Here is a 16,585-nt window from a genome sequence, read left to right as displayed (position 1 = left end):
AAGAGGTGTGCTATTCACTGCTCCCCCTGAGCATTTCGACGAAACCTTTTCTGTGAGCAATGTTGCATGAAATTGATTGTCTGCTGACAGGGCTGGTTTTGGCACATAACTGAGATAACTTGTTGGGTGCGAGAAAAACGACCGAAGCTCCCGCCCTTTCGCCTATTTTCTTTAGTTTATGCAAGATAACGTGAATGTATGGGATGACTGCTAGATTCCTGCGAACAGTATCACATAGGTGTAACTAAAGAAAATAGGCCAAAGGACTGCAGTCTTGGTCATTTCTTCCGCGCCCCGCAAGCTAAGTTATGTGCCAAAACCAGCCCTGTCAGCAGACAATCAAAATCATGCAACATTGTGCAGAGAAAGGGTTTCATCAAATGCTCAAGAGGAATAGTGTATAGCATACCTCTTTCCTGCGGGCAGCGTTACGTGGGACAAATGGGAAGTTCCCTAAACTTGAGACTACATGAACATAATCGGAAAGTACAAAAAGGGAAAGAAGGTTGATTTGGAATCCATTGCTCCCAATGCAAATGTCATCGGCTGTTTGAAAAAACAGAAATAATAGCAAGCAGTGTGAAAGAAAACACTAGACTCATCATTGAGGCAGCGGCTATTGTAGAATGCAACTGCGTTAGCAAGCCATCCCTATAGCACTGACTGTTAAAGAATTTGATTATCTGGGGTCTGTATGCAGGAAGCCGCCTTAGGCCTTGGTGCGCTCGTTTATTTGTGATGGCCATGTTGACTTGCACGTTTGTAACAGATTATGATCAAGTGTGCAAGAGTACATATACATACCTTTTTGTAATGAACACCGGTTGGAAGTTTACGTCTGTCCTTGTCGCCTTTTTAGTGTCCAGTGTCCACTCTTGCGCAAGTCCTCTCCGCATGGACACTAGAAATTAGCTGACTGGAGGAAGGATTGGTTGAGACTTGGAATGACTGGCTGCTTGCAGAGGCTTTCGGCTTTGCCTGGAAAGAAAGAAACACCAATCAATTAAGGCTGTTCAATTATTTACTATCATCATCACTATTGTTTTTCAGATAAACAATGATTTCGTATTCACAACTGTCACTACAAGTGCTCTTGTCAAAAGAAATGGTTCAGACTCAGCCATGTTGGTATATACTCATTCGTAGCCTTATAGCATAAAAAGCTTCAGATAGAAAGGACCCAAGTCAATTGATGGTTTGCTTGGATGTCACGTGCACATTATGACATTCGGAGATTACATCTCCCATATTTAGGTAGAGCTGCCATGGCCACATACTGCAGACCATAGCTTTCAACTTTCACTGCTCCATTGCTCCATTAAACAACCTCGCAGATTTTACTGTTTCCCAAAACAATGAAGTACTCTTGAAACAAGCGCAAACCATGCATGTTGTTTACTTCCGACCCAGAACAAGCAAGCCAAAGATATTGTCCAGCTGATAGGCTGGTAGAATAGCAACAATAGCAACAATACAAAAAAACCATGCTTGCACCACAACTGTGTCACAACAGCTGTCAGCCCCTTTCGGATATGGTTTGTGTCACGGAAGAAGTATCAATGTGTAATATTCTTTTTACTCAAGCAGTGAAAATTGAAAGTTACGGTCATGAATGCATCAACATACCCTTCCCATCTTCATAAAAAGTTATAATATTGCACTGTGTTCACCGAAAAATTTGTTCTTTTTGTAACGAAGCCTGCAATTATGCCTGGACCCCATACATGGCTCTGGCAGGCAGTACTGTTTATTCTGTCCGTTTCTTGACTTGCAATCCCATAACGAAACAAATAATGCAACATATTTTTCCAGATTGCATTGCTTCATGTGAATGTGCTTAATTTGGGAAATTTCTGAAATGAATCAAGCCTCTCCTAAAAAAATTTAAAGTAGAGTAATTCATTAACGTGCCTAAACATGAGCGCTTCCCGTGGATTTTGAGAGCCAATGAGGACAGAGCTATTTTCTCAAATTTCTACGACTCATGGCAACAGGATGGCCAAATTCCGTGCTATTAGTAAATGCAAAGAAAAAAAACTTTGGTAAATTTATGCAATGTTTCTTTCCAAAATTTTTCTTCTTTATACCATAGTGGGGATATTCTGTGATAATTAGTTGGAATTAATGCTATTGGACTGCAGTCTGGTACAAAATATTTTTAAAACCGCAGCGACAACACTATTTCCTTAAGGATCTATTCAAAATGCAGATTCGGTAAAATCCAGGGAAAATGCTTTTAACTAAACAGGTAATTCTATATTGTTTTTTGCAGAGACCCCCTTTTTTTTCTTGGAAAACTTAGGTTATTTTTATTGTCGCCAGGCTCGGGCAGCAAAATAAATTTTTAAATCAAAATTAAAAGTGATCGCCAGGCATGTCCAGTTGAATTTATCTGAACATGCCCTACTGTCCGCAGTACACATGTTGCCACTTTAAAGGCCCGCAAGAAGGCACCGGTTATATTTTCTAGGGCAAGAAGGCAATGAAGTATGTTACTTAAGGCAATTAGTCACAGGAGTCCTGGATCAGTAGAAAAAAATTTAAAGGCTATAAATTGTTTAGAAGACTTAAGTCACATAAAGGTACCATCATTGCATTGTGCTAAAACTAACCTAAGAGACTGAAACCTGACATGATAAAAATGGAGCTTGAGAATGAAGGCTTGCTCAACAAGCAACAGAACGACAAAAAATGATGCATGATAAATTTTAAAAAACGCGCTGATGAGGACGGTAAAGAACTAGGCACCATGACGAAATTTGTAAATATGCAAGCATAGGATGGAGTCAGTTGGCGCAAGCCATATATATTTACAGATTACTAGGAAAGGCCTTCGTCCCGCAGTGGACATAATGTATGTGAGAGCACTGTGCCCCTTCGATTATGCAGTCCCAGACTGTCCGCAAACCACCTGCGGCTTCTGGTCTGGCTTGCATTGACAGAAGGGCACATCACAGTCATGTGATCCCGCTGCCTGGGACTGTCCAAGGTTTTTTTTGAAAGCACCGTGATTGGAAGTCGCTCTCCTGGCTGCTGTTGTCTGCTATTAGCTACTTAAATTATGGGGTTTTACGTGCCAAATCCACTTTCTGATTACGAGGCAAGCCGTAGTAGAGGACTCCGGAAATTTCAACCACCTGGGGTTCGTTAATGTGCACCTAGATCTAAGTACATGGGTGTTTTCATATTTTGCCCCCATTGATATGCGGCCACCGTGGACGGGATTCAATCCCGTGACCTCGTGCTTTTAGCTACTTGTAGATAGCGCCCTACCCAGCAAATTCAGTAGCGTGGTCATCAAAATGGTGCAGTCTCAGAGGCCATGCCGCCGACACAACCATAAAGCTTGCATAATGGAATCGCAGCCTGAGCACATTGAACATGTCAACAAAGCTCAGTTTACATCGTGCTCTCGCTCTTCGGGCCCCTTAACCGCTGTATTCAAGCCAGCTCATTCATTTCCTGTAAAATTTAAGCGTTATTGCCACACAAAAATAAGCAAAAACACGGTTGTGCCACATCACTGTTCACCCACAAAGCACAGGCCGATATTCTCTAAGCTCGTGAAACCGTCTACTAAAGGCCTGACGTGTGTCTAGGACAAAGCGCGTCTACACTGTCTACTAATCCTACACATCCAAAAGCAAAATTTCGAATTTGGGTAACAGAAGGAATCGGCACACATGTCAACGGCAATTGGTGAAGCTCTGATTATACAGGTTGTCCCATGTAACTTGAGCCAAACAATAAAAATATGCAAATGTGACGTAGCTCGACAGAACCAAGGTAACATTGTTTGCTGTAACTTGGAGATACTTAGATATTTTTTCATTCCACCACAATAAATATTTTATCTTCATTAATTAATCAACTTTTCAAATATTATAATTAGATTAGAAGTGTCCATGAGAAAATTGTAAAGCAACATGAAAAGCTCCCCATACAGCTTTCTGTTGTCCGAAACATGCTGCGTAGAAGTGTTTTTTCGAGAAAGAAGCTTGCGAATACACGCAAAGTGCTGCGAATGTGTGTATTTAGTGTGTATTTGCAATTACACGCAAAGTGCTGCGAATGTGTGTATTTAGTGTGTATTTGCAGGCTTCTTTCACGCTAGGAAAAACACTTTTATGTAGCACGTATTAATCATAATATTTGAGAAGTTGATTAATTACATAATACTAATGATTTAACCTGGCAAAATAAAAAAAAATGAGTATCTCGAAGCGAGGGCAAACAACTTTACCTTGGTTCTGTGCAGTTACGTGGCATTTGCATATTTTCAACGTTTGGCTCAAGTTACGTGAAACACCCTGTATGCGACGCCAGCTACCAGCATTAAATATCTACATGCAATATGATATGTTTCCTCGTCCACCAGTTTCACTCATCTGAACAGCGAAATCTACCTGTTTACTATACATATAGCAATGAGCATGACAGATTTCACGAAACACATCAAGAAAAGCAAGCATTTGCACCTGATCACTGTGCTTTGCCCTAAAAAAACACAAGGACTAAGGTTGCAGCAATTCGACCACTCATGAAAACCTCGCATTATGGCACACAAAGCATCGGTTTAACGGAAGCAATAGCTGAGTGCATGATATTTTCTGTCTGGAATGCGCAAAGTACACATAAACACTCAGCCTCTTTTAAAACATGGCGTCAAGCCCCATGCATCTTTTTAAGACAGCCGCCGTCTGGTAGCTACTTGCATATGTCTGAACAAATATCTGCTGACAGCTCCGAGAGTCCGCAGAGTCTGTGACTTCTGGTAAAACGAATGCGATACTGTCTGCCCACGGACTGGTGGATGGGGCTTCGGAAGCTGATTGAAAAAATCGAATGCGGGACAGCAGTGCTAAGCAGTCCAGGACTGTCAAGGACTGATAATCGAAGAGGCCCACTAATGCTTTGTGTTCCTATCCTATGTAATCTCTTCATACTGATCAGCTCAAGCTGCATGGCAAAGAAGTCTCTTGTTAGTGCTCTGAAGACAAGGCTCTTGCCCAAACATTGGCTATAGAGACGACCATCGTTCGACAACTGTTGATCTGTTCATAGAAGTGAGAATTCCACGACAAACTTTTCAATGAAGTAAGCAATATGATGATGAACTTGTTTCACAAAACTTCATAAGTACACCTGACATTTGACTCACTTTTGCATGTAAGTAAATATTATGAAATTGTCGCTGTGAACAATTGTCCCCGACTGCTGTACACTTGTGATACAAAAATTAACCGTATTTGAAAGTTTGTATAATTAGCCAGGAGAGCCGCACTTGCTGGATGGCTCATCATTTAATTTGGAAAAAAATTCAGCAGTGAGCAGCAATTGTATCACTAATGACCTTGAACATCTCTTATAATTATTAATTTGTAAACACCTGTTGTCGAACAGCCCATCTACTGAAGTTTTGAACACATTGTACACAATTATAGCACATACTACACGAAATAATATCTGTAATAGACCTTACCAAATACAATATTAGTGTGGCGGCAGGTCAAATGGCTCCTTGCAATGCTTGCGTCCTTCCTGGGAGAACAAGAAACGACATTAGGCTTGCACTGACAGCACCAAACCACATAATTTAAGTTGCAAACAAGTGCCCGAGAACATAGGAAGTTCTAATTAGATATGGTCAACCTGCTTAACCACGTCACAGACATTGAATGACAGAATGTACTTTTATGGAGCCTCAACTCCATGAAATACATGCTAATACAAACATGCTAGTACACAGAATCAAATTGGATGCATGAAAATTCTCAGTGAACTTTTCTTTCCTAGCAACCACAAGTTGCTCTTTGTGAAGTGCAACAAGTGAGTGTCTAACCTACACTAAGAAGGTGGAAAATTCGGGATCCTTTCTGGTGAATAACTAACCATATCTCTACGGGTACCCAGCAACACAAAGGTGAATTGTAAGTATTATATTGATTAAAGAAACAGTTCAGTGCTACCAAGCAAGTACAATAAATAAATTATTTCAAATTCATCTTCAAGTCAGGCTAATCAAGTTAATTTTCTTTAGATCACATGAGAGAATGGTTCGAAAAAAATATTGGAATCTGTCAACAATGTTGAAGCAATTTTATGACGGCCTGCAGATAGCAGTTGTTGAAATAAGATCTGGGGCAGGGGGAGAAAAGACAAAGTGTGATAAGACAAAATGGGGCCTGTGCTGAGCAGCTACTAAATGCAGTTTTATTAAATTATGATGTGCAAAACAGCAGATGTAAGAGTTGCGAGACCCTCAGGTGGCATTTTGCAATGTTGTTATGATAAATTGTTTCAAGGAGCATGACTCCTTAACCCTTCGAGGGTCAATGACGTAAATATACCGCACTGCGAAGTACAAAAATGGTCAATGCCGTATATTTACGGCACTGTCTGTAGGTTTAAAAAGCGCGACAATTTCCTAACCTTTTCTTTTCTGTCATGTGCTGCCATTATGTGGAAATACAGGGAATTTCTTTAGCACGCCTCGCTCTCTCAGTTTTCGTTGCATGGTTTGTTTTAGAGCTAGTTTGCTCCTGCGCGTCTATGTACTACCGCTAGCGCATTGGCATGCGTACGGGTGGCGGTTTGGGTTTTGTTTTCGCAGGCCGTTTCGGCTTCTTGCGCTTGCAAAACTGATAACTATCTCGTTACTAATCGCTGAAAAGGCTACTGCTTGTTTCTCGCTCATTTAGTGCTTGCAGGGGTGCGCATAGGAAGGTTGCTGCCGTGCATGCGCTTCTGTTGCTCCTTTTCTTTTTTTTTTAGACTTGCGAAAACTAATTGCATCTGGTTGGCGATAAGATGAAGATTAGTGGAAGTTTGTCACACGTTTTGATTTTTTGATGGGCACACAACCGCAGAGTTTTCTTGAGTGCGTGCACCTACACAGTTCGATTACGCTATGGATATACTATCATAAGCAATATGAAAGGGAACACAAGAACGCATGGCAAACAGCCTTGAAACAGACTCGGAGCGATACACAGATGGCACTGTGAAAAACGAAGGGGGTAAGGAAAGCGCTCTTCCACTAACTGTTGGCACTCCCACCACGCTGGCATTTCTACAAAGGAGCAGCTTACGTCATGGATCGTCCAACAGCCGATAAGACGGTGATCGTCGCCAGTGACCTACACCGTTTCACTTTTTTTTCTTTCATTCTCTTTTTTTGTTCGTGCAACCGCTTGATAGTACCCCGAGAAGTTTGCCCTGTATTTCAAACCAATTCTTTATTTGAATCGACGCACTCGGTTGTCAGTGGCACCTTGAACAGCGGCGACGCTCGAACCAATGACGACAGAGGAATAGAATAAAGAAAAATTTTAAAAAGAACATTGACAAACTGTCTCTCATGCGACTGTTGCACGAAGTTCGTTCAGAAAAAATTCACGTCGCACACTGCAGTGGCCCACGCAGAGCAGTCAACTCCGAATTTGTAGCATCAAGATGCCTCGAGTGCCTCTTAAAGAGCGGGAAGATATAATAGAAATGTCTAAAAGAGGTTATACGCAGCGCAATATTGCTCTCGTGACAAGCCGCCCATTGAAAACGGTCAACCGGATCATCCAGGCTTACCGAGACGAAGGACGCATAAACGATGCACCGCACTGCACACGACCTCGATCAACAACGAAGGACCAAGACCTTTGCATCGTGGCTGCCATCAGCGACAAGCCATTTCAAAGTGCAAAAGACGTTCGAGGTGCTCTTGGCTTGAACAACTTGAGCGACAGCACGGTACGACAAAGGCTTAGAGAAGCAGGACTGCAAAGTCACATCGCCGCAGAGAAACCTCTGCTCACCGCAGCCAACAAAGCGGCTCGCCTGAGGTTCGCTATGAACACCGCAGCTGGAGTGAGAGTAAGTAGAAGTATGTAGTTTTCTCTGATGAGTTCACATTCTCGAGCCGCTGGGACCAACGAAAGAGAGTGTGGTGGACCGTTAACACACGCTTTAGTCCGCAGAATATCCAGGAGGTGGCCGCCAGTGGACACGTGTCTGTGAACGTCTGGGGGGCGATTTCCCACGCAGGCCTAGGCCCACTGGTGAGAATTGATGGGAGGTTCACCAGTGCTGCGTATTGCACTCTGCTCGAGCGCCAGATGATCCCCTATGTGTTGAACAGGCCGCACCCGGATGGGTGTTATTTTTTCCAGCAGGACTTGTCTCCCGTTCACACATCGAAGGACGTGGCGCGCCTTTTGGAAGAGCGAGGGGTAATGCAACTTCAGTGGTGTGCGAAGGGTGCCGACATGAACATTATAGAGCACGTTTGGGGCCGTATGAAAGTGAACCTTTCGAAGAGCTCACTAGAACTGGCGAACTCCAACCAGCTATGGGAAGCAATAGAACATGAGTGGAAGCCCGCCTTCAGCGTGATACCGCATTCATCGAGGCTGTCTACGCGTCTTTGCCTCAAAGAATGGAGGCCGTCGTTAAGTCGACGGCGGCATGACGCATTATTAGGACACCAACGAACAAAGCAAAGGACGAGGATAAGCTGCAATAACGCTATTGCCTTATTTCATTTGCTTCAATATCTTTTTAATATTCAGCAAGCGCCAATAAATTTATTTTGAACTCACCCTTAAAGACAATTTTTTCCCAGTTTAGAAGATTTACCACAAATCAATATAGAAGTCCGGAACAGTGCTATCTTTTGTAATGATTCGACGCAAAAGGTTACCAGTGACGCAATATCGAACAGTGTTATCACTGTCTGCTGGCGATGTGAAATTCCGCACTTTGCAGACGCATGGCGGGAGTGTGAACAATTGTTACAACAGCGTCCCCCTTTCCACTTTGTTTCTGATGGTGGCCGCTGCGTATCACCCATATAGCTGGGTCTGAGGGTGTTTTCTACGCGTTCCTGTGCTCCCTTAGATATTGCTCATAATAGTATGTATTAGTGTAAGAGCAGGAACATTTGAGTCTTGCAAAGTATTCTCATGTGCACATTTTCAAAGCCTTGAACTATAACAATGTAACAAATTTTTTACTCTTATAGGTTTATTTCCTTTTTATTATTGTTATTCATGAATAAAGAGTACATATAGTATACCAACGCAAAATAATTTTTTTCTGGCTTTACAGACACCCTAGAAAAATTACGGTAAATTTTTTTCGAAATAAGTTCCTAAGAATTGGAATCTGCAATAAAAAAAATCGGCCCTGGGCGGTCGAATATGGCGAAAAAGATCGACCCTCAAAGGGTTAATTATATTCATGTAATCTTTAGAAACGGATGGCATAAAGGACATACTTGTTGACAGTTTCATGCGAGTCATGAACGCGATGCACGCGGGAGTTAAGCATCTTTAAAAAATGCTCTAGAAACTTGCAAAAAGCAAGTTTCTATAACCTCTCACAACACCGAGCTTCACCTTCAAGTGTTGTAACATTTCCTTGCAACGTGCAGCACTGTTTTCACAGACATAGTTTGAATCACTGTGGCACAAGCTCTGGAAACAAAAGTGCATACGTAAGTGCTAAACAAGCACATATGATGCCCTACCCCTACCCCTACTGCACAGACACATTTATCTACACCAACACATGTAGATGGATTATGTCATCCATTTGGTAGCTTCTGATCATGTTCCAAAGCATGAATCTCATAACTGCAAATTCTATAAGAATGTGACACCGACTGATTACTTGGGGACAACATGAAAAGACAGTAGGCCAAACAACACGAGCGCAGGCTGACTTTTGGTTAATTGCGCGCGTGCTCACACACACACACACACACACACACACACACACACACACACACACACACACACACACACACACACACACACACACAAACAAATATTAGGCCTATTTGTCCTGCCTAGTTGCAGCTGCAGGACAGCGGGATGTTGTAAACAACCACACAGTTGAACTGCTGCATGTGCCTCTTGCTACATTGCGTCAAGGCCTGGTCTGATTCACCTTTTTGAACACAGATTTTGAGACTATGGCTGACCTTCTGAATGTGATCTAACAGTGGTCACACCACTGTAGGTCAATGTTAGACCTAGGTATAGAAGTTCTCGACTTGTTGAGGATGCTATTTCGTGCTTCTGTGACAGAGCTTCAGTCGAACAGTGCACTGATGTGAAAGGCAGAATTCCCTCCTTAAAAGACAGGGCATAGATGCAGTGCACATGACACTCACCAAAGAAAACAATGAGGTCAAGAAATGGAAGATCACTGTCTAGTGGTAGTTTTCCAGTAGAACACGTTGTGGGGCTACTTGGTGAAGGGCTTTCAGAAGATGAAGCGCCAACAGAGACAACACTGTAAGAAAGAACAAAGACAGGACAAGGTGCTACTTGCAACTGTTTATTGAGGTCAAAAGCAGCTGAATATATAGCCATGGGGAGAAGGGGAAGAAAAAAACAGAAGCATTGCTTGTGTGAAGGTGCACGCGCGAGAACACAGAAGATGAAGGGAATCATAAGATTAGCCAAAATCTAAAACTTATCTATAAACATGCATTCATTTGTGTAAATATTCAGACACAGGCATGCTGACACAGGCATCCCCTCTATTCTTAATCTGGTTGGCCTCCAACAGTTCACGTGCCACAGTGTATTTGCTTTTAAGCACGATCGTTGTATCCTGAAGCCTTGCTTCACATACTTGCTTATTCTCATTCCTGCAGGCCTTGCAATGAAGTGGCAAGTTTGAGCCATAACTATTTTTCAGCGAAAGCTTGTGCTCCCACAGGTGTTCGCTAATACATGAGCCAGTTTGTCCGATATACTCTTTCCCACACTTCCACGGTATACGACCGCTTCTCCACACTTCACAAAAGGATTTGTATGTTTAATAGAACACTCTACTTTTAGAGTCATGAGATCCAATCAGGAGGCACGAAGTAGCAAGCTTTCGGGGCGCAGCAAAAACTACAGGAATTTTATATTTAGCGGCGATATGTTTAAGATTACGCGCCACTTCGTGAGAATACGGTATCGCCACTGGATAAGGCAGAAATTCCTTGTGGGCATGAGGTCGGTATACCGACCCTGCAATTAATTGTTGCAGTATAAGTCTATGCACTCCAAGACTGTTAAACGTGCGATTGCCACTATGTGCCTTGAATTTACCCTTAAAAAATTGTGCTGTCATAAGGCACACAAAACCTTTGACGAACAGATTTTGAAGTTGAAGAAAGCTGCCTTTCCTTGTTTGGTTTTGAGCAAAGTTTCAGAGGCGTTGTTGAAAAAGGTGCAAAAAGAAAGAAACTGAAGCAGTGAAGAAGGTCAAACATTGGAAAAGAACGCTAAACCAGTGGTGATACCGTATTCTCACAAAGCAGCGCATAATCTTAAACATGTCATCGTGAAATACAAAATTCCTGTGGTTTCTTCCGAGGCCCAAGAACTTGCTACTTTGTGCCGTCTGATTGGATATGATGACTAAGAAAGTAGAGTGTTCTAGTAAACACACAAACCCTTTTGTGAAGTACGGAGAAGGGGTCGTATACTGCATACCGCTGAAGTGTGGGAAGGAGTAAACCGGACAAACTGGCCAATGTATTAATGAACGCCTGCAGGAGCACAAGCTTTCACTCAAAAATGGTTATGGCTCAAACTTGCTGCATCATTGCAAGGCATGTGAGAATGAGAATAAGCAAGTACGTGAAGCAAGGCTTCCTGATACAACAATCATGTTTAAAAGCAATGACACTGTGGCACGTGAACTTTTGGAGGCCAACCAGCCTAAGAAAAGAGGGGACACCTGTGTCGACACCCCGTCTCCGACTATTTACAGAAATGAACGCATGTTTTTAGATAAATTTTTGATTTTGGTTAATCTTATGATTCCCTTCATATACATCTTACATATTTTTGCACATGCGCGTTCACATAATCAGTGCGTATTTTTTTTTCTTCCCCCTCTCTTCATGGCTATATATTCAATGCTTTTGACCTCAATAAACAGTTGCAAGTAGCACCTTGTCCTGTCTTTGTTCTTTCTGACTGTGCTTTCTCTGTTGGCACTTCATCTATTGAAATGTAGTTTTCCCCCTTCCATGAGCTCATCTAGCACTGTAAAGAAGACAGAAAACAAATCACTCAACCCATTTAGTAGCCTTACTTCACGTCATATATGGTAAAAAGTTTCCAATGAAGCAGAATACCTTTACTACGCTGGTTCTTACAGCAGCTAGTGTTTTACGACTAGCTGACAGTGTTCTCGGCAGTGAAAAGTCGCAATTAAAGTGGTTGAGCAACTTTTTAATGTCTCCTACAAAGTGCCACGCATGTTCAAGTAAGCAATACTACTGAAAGGCAAGCTCCACTATCTGGGCCTGAAGATTTTCTGTGGTGAGCATTGAGCTGGAGCTATTCCTTGCACTCAAAGGTGTTTTTAACTTTTCTATTGGTGCACCTGAACAGTGAAGCATGTTGTTTCTACAGGAACACCAGAGAGCACATTTAACCTTTGGTACCACCCCGACGTGGAGGGGAGCTTCCATAACCAAGTACAATGTTTGCTTTTAACAGTGCGTTCGCACTGCCTTTTAGCATGCATTGCCAAGAAGCATTTAATGGAGTTGAACGTAGTTGACGTCTCAGGTCAGACAACTTCGAGAAAGCCAAGGCCTATGACTGTTATGCAATCTGTACACAAAGGCAACCATCAATTCAAGCAAATTGCTCAGAGAGTTGAAACTACCTTTTTATTTTCAGTGCCAAGCAATCTGGGCATGTACAAAATGTTAACCGGACCAGGGCAACACGTGAAGTTTACATCAAAAAGTATGTGCTGGAGTTGTTCATAAACAGCACCACTACGGTTGGTGCTGTTTACAATATCCCACTGTCCTGCAGCCGCAATTATGTAGGACAAACCGGCCGACGACTCAAGGATTATCTTACAAAACATGCACAGACCCTTGACACAACATGGGGGAGCAACATAGCTATTGATGCTTTGTGCAGTTGTACACCAAATTTTTAGCAGTGAAGTATCTTCATGACACATTTTCATAGCAGACATAACTTTCAGAATAGCTCCCATTATGCTAGCGTGCCATCACTTAACCTGCTTGGCAAATTGAAGTATTCAGATCAACCTGCCGAACGTTCTGAATTGGGCTGCTTGGTGCATGTTTAGAAGGGAACCGAACAGGGCTACAGACAGGACAAAGGGAATATGTTGCTGTGTACAACACTGTCACTTCATACTGGCAGTAGCACTGTTCGTTCCCTTTTAAATATTCATATCTTTTGGTCGCCTGACCACGCAACACAGCTGTGAGCTCAGGCTATAATTTTACATTGTTACATTGCCTTCTAATGTTGCACTTAATTACACCATCGCATACTCACCTGTTATAGTTAGCTCAACACTAGCTCACAGTGAGCTTATTCGTGGCTAATCTTAGTTACCATGGAGCCCATGCATGACAGTGCTAACGATCAGTGTGCGGTGTTGTTGCATACTCATTAAGCCAACACTAGACAAACAGTTATTTTATTGGTGCATGTTTTATCTGTTGCCTCAAATCTTGAACTCTGGCACTATAAGTGTTTTTTAAACACCACTCATATGTGCAACCAAGTCAGGTACGAAACAATATCCCTTTCAAGTCGACGTGCTCATACTGAACCAATTTGTTGCCACAGGAAAACAAATCATCTATTATCCTTTGAATGCATCTGCAAAAATTACTCTACTTGCATAGGCCTCGTCATTCCACCAACATTTGCAATCACTGTCTATTAAGACTGCATATGCAAGACAGATATACAATAGAATGGCACAGCTTACCAGAACAAAGAGCACTACTCGACAGACTGCTCTGGCACACTTTCTCAGGCTCACTGGCTGAGAAACTGAGCACAAACCGGCACACAGACATCCTTCAGTGGTGCAATAGCTGCAACTGAAGCAAATATTATCAGGTATTTTCAGACGGTCATCCACAGTAAAGCAAAAACATTTTCATATACAAATGCTCTTGCACATAAGCTTGTCACCGAATTACCGATTGCTGTGGTATTGTTTGGTGTCTTCAATTGTATCATTCAGCTCATTTAAAAAAGACTTCATGAAGCACCTTCTATTCGGCAAAACAGCAGACATTTTGCTCTACATAACTCACAACATGTATTTTAGAATAATTATTGTATTGATGCCTATATGCTGAAAATTAGTCTACGCAACTAGAGACAGTCAGTATTAGAACCAGCCTTTAACATCAGTGTTGACACATCTTTTGATTTTCTTATACCAGTTTGGAACATTTGTAATTTTGGATGTCCATTACACACTTTTGGGCACCGCTATTCTGTGTCAAGGTTACGTTAAAAATTACTTATCACATGCACTTGCTTTACAATTATGGCCGCAGATGGGCAAAATTTACGTGGCAATCCACTCCCAGATTACGTTAAATGCTGACGTATTGCGTCAGAACGTTGATAGTCAGCCTGGTAGCTGTCTGAAGTAAAAACAAAACAAAAACAAAAATTCGCGAGACATCTGATGCCGATTACCAGCTAGCAAAATAATCAATTTCTTCTCCAGCGACCCTTAATGGGTATCCACGCGGACACTTTCAAGTGCGATCGCGCACGATTGCTCGGGCTCGATCCCAAAGTGTTCCAAGGCACCGTGTTACACCAGTGTTACGTAACACTGCAGATCGCACGAGGTTACGGCAGCAAGCACGCTACACCGTCCATTCATTGTGATGTAGAAGCATCGCATGCAACATGCTCTATGAGGTCTTCATACACAAGCAGACTTTCGATTCCAGAAGCAGTCTTTCAATTACGCATATGAACACAGCGATTATGCACGCCAAGCACACTGCGTCCTAAGCTTAAGGAAAAATAGAATTCCGCTGTGATGCAATGCGTCGCCGAATACGGCTAACATAGTGTTACACCACGCCGTGAGAGATTGCTAAGGGGAACACTAACTGCACTTTATTTTGGAATGCCAAGAACACATCACAACACATTGCAAAACTGGAATACCAACGTCAGTAAACCAGCTGGCACATACAGCCGATAACGAACTGCTACAGACGACATCTTCGCTGATGTTGCCTACACGCCTCAATGTACTCTATATGCAATCAGCACAACAAATGCTACACCGTTTATCACAGTCTCGCAATGCCGCGGCTTTATCAATCCTCATGGCCAAGCGGGAATGTCGTTACAGGGCATTGACAGGGCATGCTCACACAACACAGTTGAGCCCGTCACCGGCCATCGCGGTGCATTTCGCACGCGCGACGTGCACCACCAACAAAAAAACAACATTACCGACGATTACGTTACTTCCTAATGCGAAATTTGAGCGCAGCAAATAAGCTGTTTCACCTTTTCGATAGATTGAGGCAAAGAAATCGAGCAACACATGTATGCGCTATCACAGAATTTTTTTTTTATTTTTCACACGTATTCCTTTAACAAAGACTCCACTAACAGTTCTTGACAGTCATGAAGGAACCTTTGTGGTCGGAGAAATAGACTGATATATGTTCGACTTGGTACACCAATGCTTGATTCTCAAAGACGAGATCTATACAAGTGCCTCGCGAGGTTGTCACAGCCGTGGGACGCGTTACGAGCGAGAGGAACGGGATGTTCTCCCGCATAAGTGTTAGGAAATTGCTGTTTGTCTTTATGTCAACATTAAAGTCCCCCACAACTAACATCGGTGTGGATCGATGGACGGTTAATGCGAGTTGCAGGAAGTGCACGACGTCTTTCGTGAGTGCGGTAGCCGACTCACGAAAGCGGTATCAGTCGGTCGCTGCTAGCGCTGGGGGGATGAAAGGGGGGCGGAGCTGGTTACGAGGCCGACGATAACGCCGACGACGACGCGAAACCCAGGAACGGACGCCAAAGAGCTATTTGTGTAGCCAGCCCTCCTCCACAGTCTCTCCTCCTCCCTTCCATCATCCTCCCTCGCCCGGAGAGCCGACAGCGCGCATGCGCGGCGGCGGAGCAGATTCGTCGGCGAGCTACGACGCGAAACCCAGGAACGGACGCCAAAGAGCCATTTGTGTAGCCAGCCCTCCTCCACAGTCTCTCCTCCTCCCTTCCATCATCCTCCCTCGCCCGGAGAGCCGACAGCGCGCATGCGCGGCGGCGGAGCAGCAGATTCGTCGGCGAGCTGGTTACGAGGCCGACGCCGACGACGACAACGCCAACGCCGACGACGACGACGACGACGCGAAACCCAGGAACGGACGCCAAAGAGCTGCGCTCTAAAAGGACACTTAAATCACTTACTTGCGTAGCAGTCCATCGTCGATTCCTTCTTATTCTTTCAGTGAAATCCCAAATGCAACAGGCATACCACCACCGCACACCGCCATTTCCAGCCGCTGTCCACTCTATACTGTTGAGGCGGAGAAATGCAACCCGTCGTGTAGAAGCGATGAAGGGTGGTAAGCAGCGCCACCGCTGAAACCTCTTCCGTTTGTGCGTGCGTACTACGATTCGCCTATGAATAAGGTTCAAGCAGCGTTACTTATGGTGATATTATGTAACTGCTGGTAAACGTGGGTGGTGTCTTTTCTTTATATTCGTTGCGTGTTGATTTTTCGCTCTTA

General features: G+C 43.3%; 1 long non-coding RNA gene across 2 annotated transcripts; it reads right to left on the bottom strand.

Moving 5' to 3' along the window:
• Positions 1-828: 828 nt before the first annotated feature.
• Positions 829-16,354, bottom strand: LOC139048497 (uncharacterized). Of its 2 annotated transcripts, XR_011507741.1 has the most exons (4): positions 16,263-16,354; positions 13,780-13,888; positions 5,483-5,541; positions 829-978 (listed from the first exon to the last, which is right to left on the bottom strand). It is a non-coding gene; the product is annotated as an uncharacterized lncRNA (long non-coding RNA). The 2 variants fall into 2 exon arrangements; XR_011507740.1 differs by lacking the exons at positions 13,780-13,888; positions 16,263-16,354 and adding an exon at positions 10,172-10,526.
• Between the last annotated feature and the right edge of the window lie 231 nt (positions 16,355-16,585).

The sequence above is a fragment of the Dermacentor albipictus genome, chromosome 8 (genome assembly GCF_038994185.2).
Source record: "Dermacentor albipictus isolate Rhodes 1998 colony chromosome 8, USDA_Dalb.pri_finalv2, whole genome shotgun sequence".
NCBI classification, from domain to species: domain Eukaryota; kingdom Metazoa; phylum Arthropoda; class Arachnida; order Ixodida; family Ixodidae; genus Dermacentor; species Dermacentor albipictus.
The sequence above is the reverse complement of the archived record's forward strand: the minus strand, read 5'-3'. Positions and strand labels throughout refer to the sequence as shown.